This window comes from Mesocricetus auratus, unplaced genomic scaffold (genome assembly GCF_017639785.1).
Source record: "Mesocricetus auratus isolate SY011 unplaced genomic scaffold, BCM_Maur_2.0 Super-Scaffold_6730, whole genome shotgun sequence".
Taxonomy (NCBI): domain Eukaryota; kingdom Metazoa; phylum Chordata; class Mammalia; order Rodentia; family Cricetidae; genus Mesocricetus; species Mesocricetus auratus.
Window position 1 is genome coordinate 66,484,200 of NW_024429184.1, and position 12,516 is coordinate 66,496,715.

Below are 12,516 nucleotides of genomic sequence, written 5' to 3' on the forward strand. Positions count from 1 at the left end.
ATGCCAATCCTCCTAACGAAGCCATAAGCACAGAGGGGGATGATGAAGGAGATCGTTATCATCCTGGTATTTTTAGAAGTTCTTTGGTGACAGGTCGGGCTTTAGAGAATTGGAAAATGATAAAAATAATCTTGTTATTCCACAAAGGAGGCTCTATATATATCAGGCCAATTTTGAGCACTGGCTGAGAATGTTGAGAAAATATTTTTAAGTGTTGGTGAAATCATAGGCTTTGGGGGCAGCCCTGCTGTATAAAAGATTCAATCTTGACGGAGATGAGAGAGTTTTGCAATGTGGGTGTCACGCGGCTGCAGCAGAGAGTGGAAGTCCATGTGGAAGAATTTCATGAGATGCAAATAGTTAAAAGTTGCCAGTTAGGCCTTTACTGATGCCCAGAGACCTCCTGCCTAGTGACCTTGCTATGTAGATCAGAGGGACCCTTCCCCAACTCCACTTCAGGTCACAGGTTTCTAGGATTGCCTTATCTAGTCCATCAGGAGCTGTTGTAATGGACTCAGGCTTTGGGTTTCAGGAACAAGTGATCCATATTTGAGAAGTTTTCTTCTGCCACCAAACTCTCTTATTATTTAGGATTAGTCATAAGTTAACTAGGACGAAAATAATGTTATAAATAGTTTATTGCATATCTATTAAAAATTTGGGCTAAGTTTATATATCTGATCTATGAAAAGAGGAAGAGGAGGAAGCCTGTTTCTTTCTCAGTCAAAATACAAATCTAATGAAAATAGATCCCAGGAGATTTGTGTTAGTTTCTCTTTTCTTAACACTTTTTTTATTTCTTGCTTTCCCTGTCTGAATTTGAGTCTTTAAAAGTATTCTGATTATGTCTCATTGGGTATTTTTTAAAATTTGAATTAAAAATATAAATTCACATATCAAAGAGACCTTATATACTTTTTGGGGGAGGGAATGAGGAGTGATTTCTAGCAATACTGAGCCTGTTTCACTGGATACTATAACTATGATAAAGTGGGCCTTTCTGAGACCAGTGAGACTTGACTACAAAGCTGAACCAATATTAAAACATAAAGTTGAGATATAGGTAGGGAGCTAAGAAAAAATATCACAGATTTATACAATAAAACAGTAGGACTATAGCCTGCCATGGCCATGTCGGTCTCATTGTTTATGAAGGACAAGGGGTGTTACCTCCACAAGAAGATTTGAGGACCTCTGATTCATTTGTTCTGAAGCAGCTATGGCATAAGTTTACATGCCACGGGGTCCACATAGTGTTTTATCTTTCAGTTGTGCAAATGCGAAACTGGAGGAAAAACACATCAATACATGCAAATGCTGCTGTCCACTCATCTTATCTCTTGAGCGTGACTTGGAGAGGAGGAAGATGGAAAACGAGTCCTAAAGGGCAATGATGTTCTGTCTCAACTATGGGAGAGGCCATGGAGCCTATACCTGGGTGGGTGGCTTTGGGGAGGGAAAGCGAGGACACATAAAGATGGATGGAAGAGAAGGTCAAATGAAGGTTTTGTAAGGTTGCAAGGGTCAGTTTGGCAGAGTCACATGCAACAGACAATATTTTCATCAAGAATTTACGTAAGCTTTCTCCGGTGTCCTATAGAGTTTCTACAAGCCAAGAGTTCTATTATTGAAAAATAATTTCATTAAAATTAAAAATTCTGCAACCCTACGATCCAAAATTGAATTCCCTAGAAAAGGAGACATTTTTCTCTGTCAGGCCTAAGTGAAATCCCATATAGAACATTCCCTGGGCTCCCACTCCCCAAGACTTCTTCTTCTTCTTCCTATAGTATAAATGAGAACTGCAGGAGTAGCTCACCTTGATGCAGCACTTGGTAAAGATATCTAGACGGAAGGCAGATGATGCTGTGGGGCCCCAAATGGTTGTATCTAGGGCCTTTCAGATGCTGCACACTAGGTTGGTACTAATTGGCAGGGTAAATCTCCTGGGCCCTTTAAAGAGAACCTGGGTGAGTGTCCTCTAAAAACACTGGCATTCATGACCCCAAGAAGAGAAGGCAGCTCCTGTTTCCAGCATCCACCAGAGTCCCCAAAGTGCTAGCCTGTAATGGAGGGCATTGCATTTCCAGACATCTCCGGTCTTGAGGAGAGCATCTTTTTCACTTTTCTCTGTGTCTTCATGCCTTAGCTGCAGGGCGAAGGACTGCATAAATCATGTTCAAATGTGTTATAGTAATCTGAAGCCCACACTACTCAAGACACTTTATTAGTTTCATTGAATCTCATCTTTGAGACTCAGATGATTGAAATAATTACTTAATAGAGACTTTGAGAAGACAAAGCAAGGTCAAGAGTGAAAACTTGACATTTATTAAAATAATGCTCAAGATGTTCCCAGTGGCCTGAACTGACTGGCTTCTGATAAGACAATAGCTTGGATATATGTCAGACTTTCTGGAAGGCAAAGTTCCAGGACTCTTGCAGGGTGAGGTGAGCTTCAGAAGCAATTTTCCTGTTTTTTTTCAGACATGAAGGGGGTCTTCAAAATCACCCTGCCCAGACATGTTTTGAACTTTTTAAAACGTAGAATTTAATAAAGAATCAACAGTTGAGAATATAGTTTTAAAATAAAATATTTCTAATAGAAAGCAAGTTTCTTATACAATTGTCCCTCAAATCAAACAGAAGATGATATCTTCATGAATTCAATTGTGTTTGGCACCTAGTATCTACCACTTAATATTAACATAGGCAGTTAGTTCATTGCACCTATTCCCTATCTATCCTCCCAAAGTAATCATCACCATGTTTAGTGTCTTTATGGGATAGCTTGGTACCTTCAGCACACACACACACACACACACACACACACACACACACACACACACACACACACACACACACACACACTGGAATCCAGCTCAGTTAACTTCTAGCTTAGTGTCCTTTCTGCTGACTCAGATCTTCTGCTTCAATATGTTTTTTCAGTAAATATGTTGCCATTCTCAGAAGGATTTCCTCTCCTTAAAACAAAAGCCACCTAAATATTGTTTTTTGTTTTGTTTGTAAACTACAGATTCTAATAACTGTTAGTTTGGGGAATGAATCATTTAAGTCAATTTCTCAATCTCTTTTTAAGAATAAACTCCAGTATTAATTTTTTTTAAAAACTCAGGTGAAGATGAATGGCTACTTTGCAATGAATCACTGCGCAGGTGATTCCGCTCATTTATTCATTTCTATACTTTTCATCTGTTTTCCCTAGGAGTGTGCATGTGTTCCTGTGTGCCTGCACACATTCATACTCTGTGTGCTATGGAGAATATGACACCTGAGTATTTCTGAGCCCACTGAATGAGTTTGTTCTAAAAGGAAAAGAGATTCACCCTGGAAAGATCTACACAGAGTTTCCTCTAAGCCTGCATGCACACATCCAATTTCACTAACTTTCACCTTTGTATCCACAGAGCATCCGAGGTGTCTCCTAGGACCTTGACAGTGGGGATTTGACCCAAGCACCCTTGTCCTAGTTGGGCTGAGAGCACTGGCAGTTTCATGCCTGGAGGGCTCCAGCTGCCCATCAAAAACAAAACAAAAACAAAAGCAAACCTCTCTGGGCATATACGCATGCCAGACTGATGCGAGAGAGTCTTTTTAAGAGAACAGTTCACATTTACCGTCTACGTTTCTGTTTCTCAGCCCACTGCTAGATGACTTTCCTCAAAAGCATTACAACTGGATTGACTGGAGTGAGTAGATTGACAGATCACTCTGCCTCAAGCCACCTTTCTAGAGTCCCCTGCAGGATCCTGGAGCCTGGAGTCTACAGGGCTTTATTTCTGTGATGTCCCCTGGCCCCCATTGTGTTTTACTGGCAGAGGTCACTCCAGGGAGACTGGAAAGCAAGAAGAGGTGAGAACAGGCTTCTGCTTCCAGTGTGCATGCTGTGGGTGCTAGCATAAGCCAGTACCAAAGTGGCATCAATCTTTGGCTCCTATCTGCCCCCTCCTCACCCCTCCCCGTGCACTCCAAGCTACCTGCAGGTTTAACCCCTGTCCTTTTGAGCTCACCTTCCAAGCTTCCCGGGAAGCAGCTCCACTTGACCCGAGTTTCCTTCCCTGACACTCAACTCCCTAAGGGCCTTTCTCTGAGCTGGATGTATCAGAATCAGGTGGGAAGCACCCCCCCCCCAGAGGGAGAGCCACTCCGGGGACTCCAGCCTCTCCTCCTTGCTTCCTAGCCCTCCAGGAGGGAGCTCCCACGGTTGCTTTCTCTGCTCTTTCTTCTCCAGGTCTCTGGATCCTGTTTTCCCAGGATGTTAAATTTTCTCTGTGAAGTAAGCAAGTTTGTTGTTATCCAGATTGACTGATCGCAAATCACCAAGCATGCATATTACCAGATCCAGTGGTCATCATCTCTTACACCTCATTCTGCAGCCTTCTATGCCCTGTTTTATATTTCCCACTGTTCTCCCATGACCTCCCGACTCTGTGCTTTCTGTTTTCCTTATTATTCTCAAGCTATCACAACTCAGTCTCCCTAGGGCTGACCTCTTCCTTCAGCCACCCCTTAAACTCAGGCTTTCCCCTCACTGCCTCCCTGGCCTTTCTCATCTTCTTTTCTATCTTCCCAGGTCCCTCAGGGTCAGCACTTCAATTGCTTACCGAGAATTCTAGCTCTTAACTGTTCAGACTGGTCTTTGGGACTCACACTCTGGTGACAGCGGCAAGAAGGATATTTCTCTCTGAATGTTCCTTAGGCTTTCCACCCTCAATAGTTCCCAAGTAAATCCGATCACCTTCCTAATTCACTGCCCCCCTCCTGTGCTTACCATCTGCCTCATTGCCCAAGAGTAAACAATGAGAACCTTTGGATATCTTCCTCGGCCCCACCAAAGGCAGTGGTGAGGGCTTTATGTAACCAACTCATTTAACTCTCACAGCGATACCTAAGAAGAGGATCCCACCTTCTCTTTTATGAAGAAACCAACAAGCAGAATGTTACATAGCCTGCCTAGTTACACACAATGACTCACAGAGCTGGGATTTGGATCTAGGATGGCAGGTCACAACCTTTTGTCTGACATGGTCTCAGATATCTTGGTTGCTTCCCGAGGGTCTTAATTCACTTGATGATTCTTACTGGGCGTTTCTGTTCTTAGGCTCCTCAGCCTTGAGCCTCACATAGTCAACACGGAAGGGTTTACTACCATCACCCCTTTACCTGGGTGTTTCTGTTCTTAGGCTCCTCAGCCTTGAGCCTCACATAGTCAGCACGGAAGGGTTTACTACCATCACCTCTTTACCTGGGTGTTTCTGTTCTCAGGCTCCTCAGCCTTGAGCCTCACATAGTCAGCACGGAAGGGTTTACTACCATCACCTCTTTACCTGGGTGTTTCTGTTCTTAGGCTCCTCAGCCTTGAGCCTCACATAGTCAGCACGGAAGCATTTATTACCATCACCCCTTTACCTGGGTGTTTCTGTTCTCAGGCTCCTCAGCCTTGAGCCTCACATAGTCAGCACGGAAGGGTTTACTACCATCACCCCTTTACCTGGGTGTTTCTGTTCTCAGGCTCCTCAGCCTTGAGCCTCACATAGTCAACACGGAAAGGTTTACTACCATCACCCCTTTACCTGGGCGTTTCTGTTCTCAGGCTCCTCAGCCTTGAGCCTCACATAGTCAGCACGGAAGGGTTTACTACCATCACCCCTTTACCTGCTGTCCATCTCATCAGCCCACTTGAGTTCATTTCCCGAAGTCGGAATCTGCCGTATCATTCCCACTTAGTCATCATTGACTGGGCCCTTTAGAGTTGGCCTCTGAGGACCATTCTACCTTTGCCTCTCAGGTTCTCCTTCTCTGGATACCCTCGCACCTTCATGCATTGCAGGAAACCATGCCCAGGTCCTGAAAGCCTGTCTGACGCAATGCCCCGGTCTTGTATCTTCCAATCTGAGGTCGCTTTTCTGGGATAGCCTCCCTTCTGCTGCTTGTCTTTTCCTTCTTTCTGGTGTCATCGTGACTATCACCTTCTCCTACTCCATAGAGCTCTTCTCAGTCCTTTCCCCTTTTCCTTTGCGTGGACAGAAGCCCTCCTCTTTGCCCATAGACAGACTGCACATCACAAACGTTGTTTTTAACACTTCTTCCTCCATGAGCAGTGGATGTCTCAAGGGTAGTGGCGATTCATTTTCTTCATGGTTTTTATCTACAGCATCAAGCTCAGGGACTGGGGCACAGTAAATACTTTGACTCTCAGTACTCTCTGTCTGTTGGAGTGCAGTGGTCTGAGCCCGATGTAGGGTATTCAGTTAGGTACGTGTGCAACAGCCGAAGGGTACTTTCTAAAGACAGCCACTCAGAGAATTACCTGTTTTAGGCGAGGACAAAAACAACAGCAACAAAACGTTTGGAAAACACTGTGACCTGAAATGTGGCTTCAAGGACCCTACCAAATAGCAGAGGGAAGAAAGAAAAGTCAATCTTTCACCCAAGGCTGGGCTCTAATCAGCTCCCGCTGGTTTTTTTTTTTTTTGTATTCTAAGATAAAAGAATCACATGGATGCTGTGTAATTGTTTGCCGTCATTATGTGTGCTCGTTTTTACTTCCTTATACGCAGAATTTACAAGTTGCTTTCTGCTTCCCTTCCATTTCAGATAGTTGATTTGAAATTGTAGCAAAGGTACACATTAGTTAGCTGCTTTCTATACAGCAAATATTAATTTAGAAAGCAGTGAAAGGCACAAGAAGCAGCATATACCTATGATAGAATGAGATCCTGCAAGTCTTTTGAAGGACAGAGATGTGGACGGGGAGATTGAGAGCCATCCTGAGGCTTTCTGTAAGCACATTTGTTAATGGCTTGTAACCATTGCCCCTTGGTGGCTGCTGGAGATGGGCAGAATAGGATGCCCAGTGTGAGTTATACAGAAGAGGAAGGGGGGGTTCAAATTAAAGAAGGGATGTGGTTGTGAGCCACAGACTAACTAAGGAGTGCCTGTGCTAAGCTGGCTGCCCTGTCTTCTCTTGTAGGACGAGCACAAATGCTGTGGCATTTTTCATCATCACACCTTGTGGCTAATGATGAGGAAAGAGACGTCCTGGAAGCCTGGCACATCTATTGGGACTGCCATACCCCTACCCAGAGCCCCCAGGGGGCCTGAATGATAGGAAGGACAGGAAGAGAGGAGAGAATTCCAGCTCCTTCCACATACCTGCTGGGAGACGTGAAGCAATTCACCTACCCATTCTGGGCTTCTGCTTATTCATCTCTGTAATGTGGATAATAATTCCTACTTCCCAGCAGGGCTCTGGGATAAGGGATTGAAGGCACAAAAGCAAAGCTTCTGGAAGAGGCACAGACAAAGGAAGCTATTATTGTACTTTTCTTGGCCTGAAAGGAGGGAGCTGCAGTGCCCCACATTTCTTAGCAGAAAGGTCTGTGTCCAGCTTCTGAGAAGCTCTTCAGTCCAGGAAGTTCCCCGTAGAGGACTCCTGATAGCATTCCAGGGGATACCAAGGTGATCATTTAATATTTCATAACACATCCAACATTGATGCTTGGTTATAGCTCATGTTGGTTCCCAGACTTATTCTTGGCTCTCGGTCTAGTCCTTTACCCAGGGATACTCTCTGTGTTGGAGAGCGATGATGTGGAAATGTTTGCAAAGCTATTTGAAGAGTTTCATTCTTAAGAAGATCTTTAAGCAAGGATTCTATGATGACTTCTGTAAAAATGTCATTTATTTCAGTGTGTTCATGGATTAGGTGGCTTAGGCGATGAGTATTGATTGATTTTTCAGTGCTGGAGGTTGGGATGTCCAAGACCAAGTGGATAGACACAGTGTCTGCTGAGGGCTCTCTTGCTTTCTGATGACAAAGGGTTGGGGGAAAGAGGAGCAATCTTTCCTATCTCTTGCGAGAGCACCGATCCGACTCGGGGTGTGTCGACGCATTCATGTTCTGATTAACTCACAAAGGTCCCTCCTCTCAATCTTGCCATAGTGCAAATGAGACTTTGATGTAGGAATTCGGAGGGCACTAAATTTTCATTACATAGCAAAATTCCTCTTCAAAAGCTGAGCAGCACTTTTTACAGAAGAAACCTATCTAGTTATATAATTATAGTTCTCCATTCAAACAAAAAAAATCCCCCTTGCAATTACTGTTGTTTCTGGGAAGCTAAAAGTGCTAATGCACACGGTAGAATTTTAGAGCCATTAAGAATTAAAGTACAAAGAAAACAAGTTGGAAAATAAGGTGCAACTCATATATCTCTATATTTAGCTTCATATGAATAAGACTATTAAACCTGACTGCTGCTTGAGGCCATTAAATCTTTTTCTATTATACTGGGGATGTTATTGTTCAGATCACTCCTAATTTTATGCAAAAACAGAGAGCAAATGTGGCAAATCAGACAGTCCTTACTCCACAACCCCCTTTCAAATATCCATTGGCTGCCAGAACTATAGTCAACGTGGCCTTTCTGCTAAACAGGACACACAGTGTATTAGGTCTCAGACAATGAAGAAGCAGGAGGGGAGTTCCCAATGAAGCTAAGAGTCAAAGGAGTGCACATGTGGAAACAACTGTAGCTTTCATGATGGAAGCTAATATCCCATTTTCTACATATGGATCAAAGAAGTCTTGGAGAAGGAAAAAATATCACAACAGTCATGAACCCAGACCTAGGGAAACTTCTCTGGAACCCACAGCTCCCGAATGCTGGCTGCCTCATTGTTTACTGCCCCTTGGGTAACTGAATTTCCAGAAAAGGAAGACAGTGTCTCTCACTGCAATTGGTTCTGTCCAGATCACTTGCTTTGATAGCCAGACCCAGAGATCTGCACTGAGGAACTAACTATCACCTTCACCTGACAAAGAAAGGCCCAAACAGGCTAGATTGCTCATCAGTGGCAAATGAGGATTCGGCAGCCTCTTGCTGTAAGCTAACCCTTTCAAGAACAAAATAATCTGAACAGCCTAAAACTGTATGGGTCACCATATCCAAAGATGCTCTTTTAGAGCAAACTATGCCTGCCATTTTCCTCACAGAAATGGTAACAATAGCTAGCAGGTTTAACTGTTGACTTAAATGCTAGGTGCCAAACAAAGGAAAAGCAGGCAGATTCCAGGCAGAGCTGCTGGGGTCACTCTGTTCCCAGTGAGCCTCACCGTAGTGTGCTGTGTGGGCAAGCCAATCTGAAGATTCTGAAGACTTTAGGAAACTACAGAGTAAAAATGTGGAAGCACTAAAAATTCTTCCGTAAAATATATGTTCAGATTTGCTTTAACTCTGCCCTTTTCCCTTTCTGTAAGACTAGTGACGTCCCTAGGAGCCTTGTTTTTTTTTCTTCAGAGCCCAGTAATGTTTATGAATATAAATGTCTATTCAGGATGCTCTGTTTGTGGATTTCTTTCTTGTGACTATTATAAGATGATTAGTTCCTACAAATTGCCATTCTTGATAGAAAGTTCACACATTTCATCCCACTACCCTCCATCCATTATCTGAGCCTAGAACAGAAACTTCAATGTATTCTGATGTAAATTGAAAGGTCACTCGTGTCTATTGTCACCAGAGGAGTGGGGCTTGTCAGAGAAGCAGATGTGTCCCTTTCCTGATGCTCTGAGTCACCTCACCAGGGTCAGTTACTTTCTAACTTCTGGAAAGACAGAGGGCCAGGCAGTAATGTTCTTGCTGTTTTCTGAGGAAAGGGACAAGGCATCCAGGGTCGACTCCTGGCTGCTGAGAGAACGGCCAGTGGGAACTGAGCTGAAGTCCTGTCCTCACGAAAGTCTGGACAGTGTGGTTTGAATGTCCACAGGGGGAGTGTTCTGCATTCTCTGGATCCCATCCTTGCCACCTGTGACTTCTGTCACCCTTAGGTGATGTCATGATGTCAGCTTTGTACGGGAGCAATCCTAATAAGCAGAGAGTATAAGTTTGTTTGTTTGTTTGTTTACTCTCTGCCCCCACCCCAGTCTGTTTGCTACACCGCATTCAGAATGCATTTGCGTTTATTGTCCCCCTCTCTGAGGTTCACTAAAATGACAGTGCTATTCCAGCAAGGTATAATATAAGCATAATCCCTGGTAAAGAACCATGTATGTGTAGAAAGTTTAACACGCTTCTGAAATAATATCAGGGAAAAATGAAGTAATGTCCAAGGAAACAAAATGAGGTGGAGTGTTGCTCAGGGGGTGGGAGGACAGAGAAGGTGGAGTGGATCCCAAGGAAAAGGCTTTGGCAGGAAGGCAAAAGCGGAGGTGTTCTGGGAGTCTGCTGAAATAGGGCAAAACCTAGGGCAGATAATTGGAATTCTAGGTATGCAAAATTCAAACTGTCTTGTCCTCTGGGAAGGCAAGAAAACAAGATGTCTGCATGTTATGCCAAAAGCAAACAAGTAAGAGCTTATCAAATTTATTGCTAGGGGCTGAACTATGTCTTCCCTACACCCATGCATTGAAATACTAACTCCCAGAATCTTAGAATGGACTGGATTTTGAGAAATGGTCTTTAAAGTGGCAATTCTGTAAAATTAGGCCAGAAAGAAATGTTTGTGACATATTTTTAGGTAGAAAGGGGGAAATTGTAGAATACAGTTGTGCTATTTAGTTATTTGGGATGGTGAATTTTCAGATGAACTTTCTGCCCTGCATTCATTCAATGGACTGTGGAGTATCCACTTAGGTTATGGAGGGACCAATGCATTCATTCAACAAGCTATAAAGTATATGCTGAATTCATTCAACAGGCTAACGAGTGTCTACTACATTCATTCAACAGGTTGGAGAGTGTCCACTGCATTCATTCAACAGGTTGGAGAGTGTCCACTGCATTCATTCAACATGTTAAGGAGTGTCTACTGAATTCATTCAACAGGCTATGGAGTGTCCACTGTGTTTTGATCAGGAAAAGACAACTTATGCAAAAAATCCATGTTCTCCCACACAGTATACAACTGTGACAGTGACTATTGAAATGTGACTTTTATGATGAGGGACATTCATGATTTTAGCAGAACATAAAAACACAGGACCTAAACTTAATCTGAGAAGTAGTCCTACAATCAACCACTTGTTAATTAAATGATTAATGTACATTGCCAGATAAAAATTACACACACACACACACACACACACACACACGCACACGATATACAACATATTTTGGAATGTTTATATATCATGGAGCAGCTAAGTGGAACTAACTTAGCTGCATGCCACCTTACACACCATTTCCTATGGTGAGAACATAAAAAATCTACTTTGTTTTTTCATTTAGGCTTTTAGAACATAAGTTTTACTTAAAAGTCAAGATCACAATTAAAAACACAGTATTTGTTCAATTACAAAAAATATCTGATCTCATTACAAACAGATGGGGACAGATAACAGAATGGTAAATGTGATTAGCTTTAGACTCTGACATGCTGAGGGATTTTGTTATGTTGTTGTTGACAGAGTCTTACTGTGTGTCTCAGTCTGGCCTCCAACTGTAATCCTCTTGCTTCCTGAAGGTGATGGGACATCAGTTATATGCCACCACACCCAGGCTGTATTCTTCATTGTGTTTTTCAGATGCTTCCATGTTATGTAGAGAGAGGCTTTGATACCAGAAGAGACTATTAAAAGTTACATGTTGTTACCAGGGACATGGTAAGATATTTATGCTCTTGAGAGCCTTTCCCCTTGTCTTATAGAAGGAAAGGGTGGCTAATAATCTATCTAAAGTGCAGTGACAGCAATGATTAAGCCCCTTGTCCATCCTAGGCATTTGTGAAGTCTGTGAGTAAAGATGGCAGATTACTTTCAACAATTGTTTTAGTTAGCAAACTTGGAGTGTATATTTGTTTGCCTGAATTTTGCCAATACAAATGCATGAAGATGAAGATGCAAAGAGATGCAGGAGTTATCTGGACTTTTGCCTCCTCACCCCGTGTGTGTGTGTGTGTGTGTGTGTGTGTGTGTGTGTGTGTGTGTGTGTGTGTCTGTGTGTGTGTGTGTGCCTGTGTGTGGTACCAGGGCTTGAACCCAGGGCAAGTGTTCTATCACTGAGTTACACACCAAACTCTATTGCTCCTCTTTTATTTCATTAATCTGTGATCCATATTATTTAACTCTACCCTATGTTACATTGCTATTGAAAAAATATCTTGAACAGGAATTAATCACTATTTGGTACCCATGGTTTTTGGACAGCATTTTTAGAGTCTAAAAGCATTTGCATTGATTCATCCATGACTCCTTTCAATAGTGAGGTGATATCTCTTGGTGTGAGTCTTATGAGCCTAGATGCTTAGTGTCTTGTGCAGAGTGTCTCTCACATTGTTACTTCTGCAATCATACATCTGTATCATAATTTCCAGAATCCTCCTTACTCTCTATATTCTATGAAAAGATAAAAGTCGATGATTTTTAAAGTCATTAATGCATTTAGAACCTCACATCATAATCACAAGGTTCTGCTAACATAAAAATAGCAGTGTGCATACACAGCCATTTAAAGTCAAGAGGTACTGCATGGAGAATTTCTGCATTCTCATACA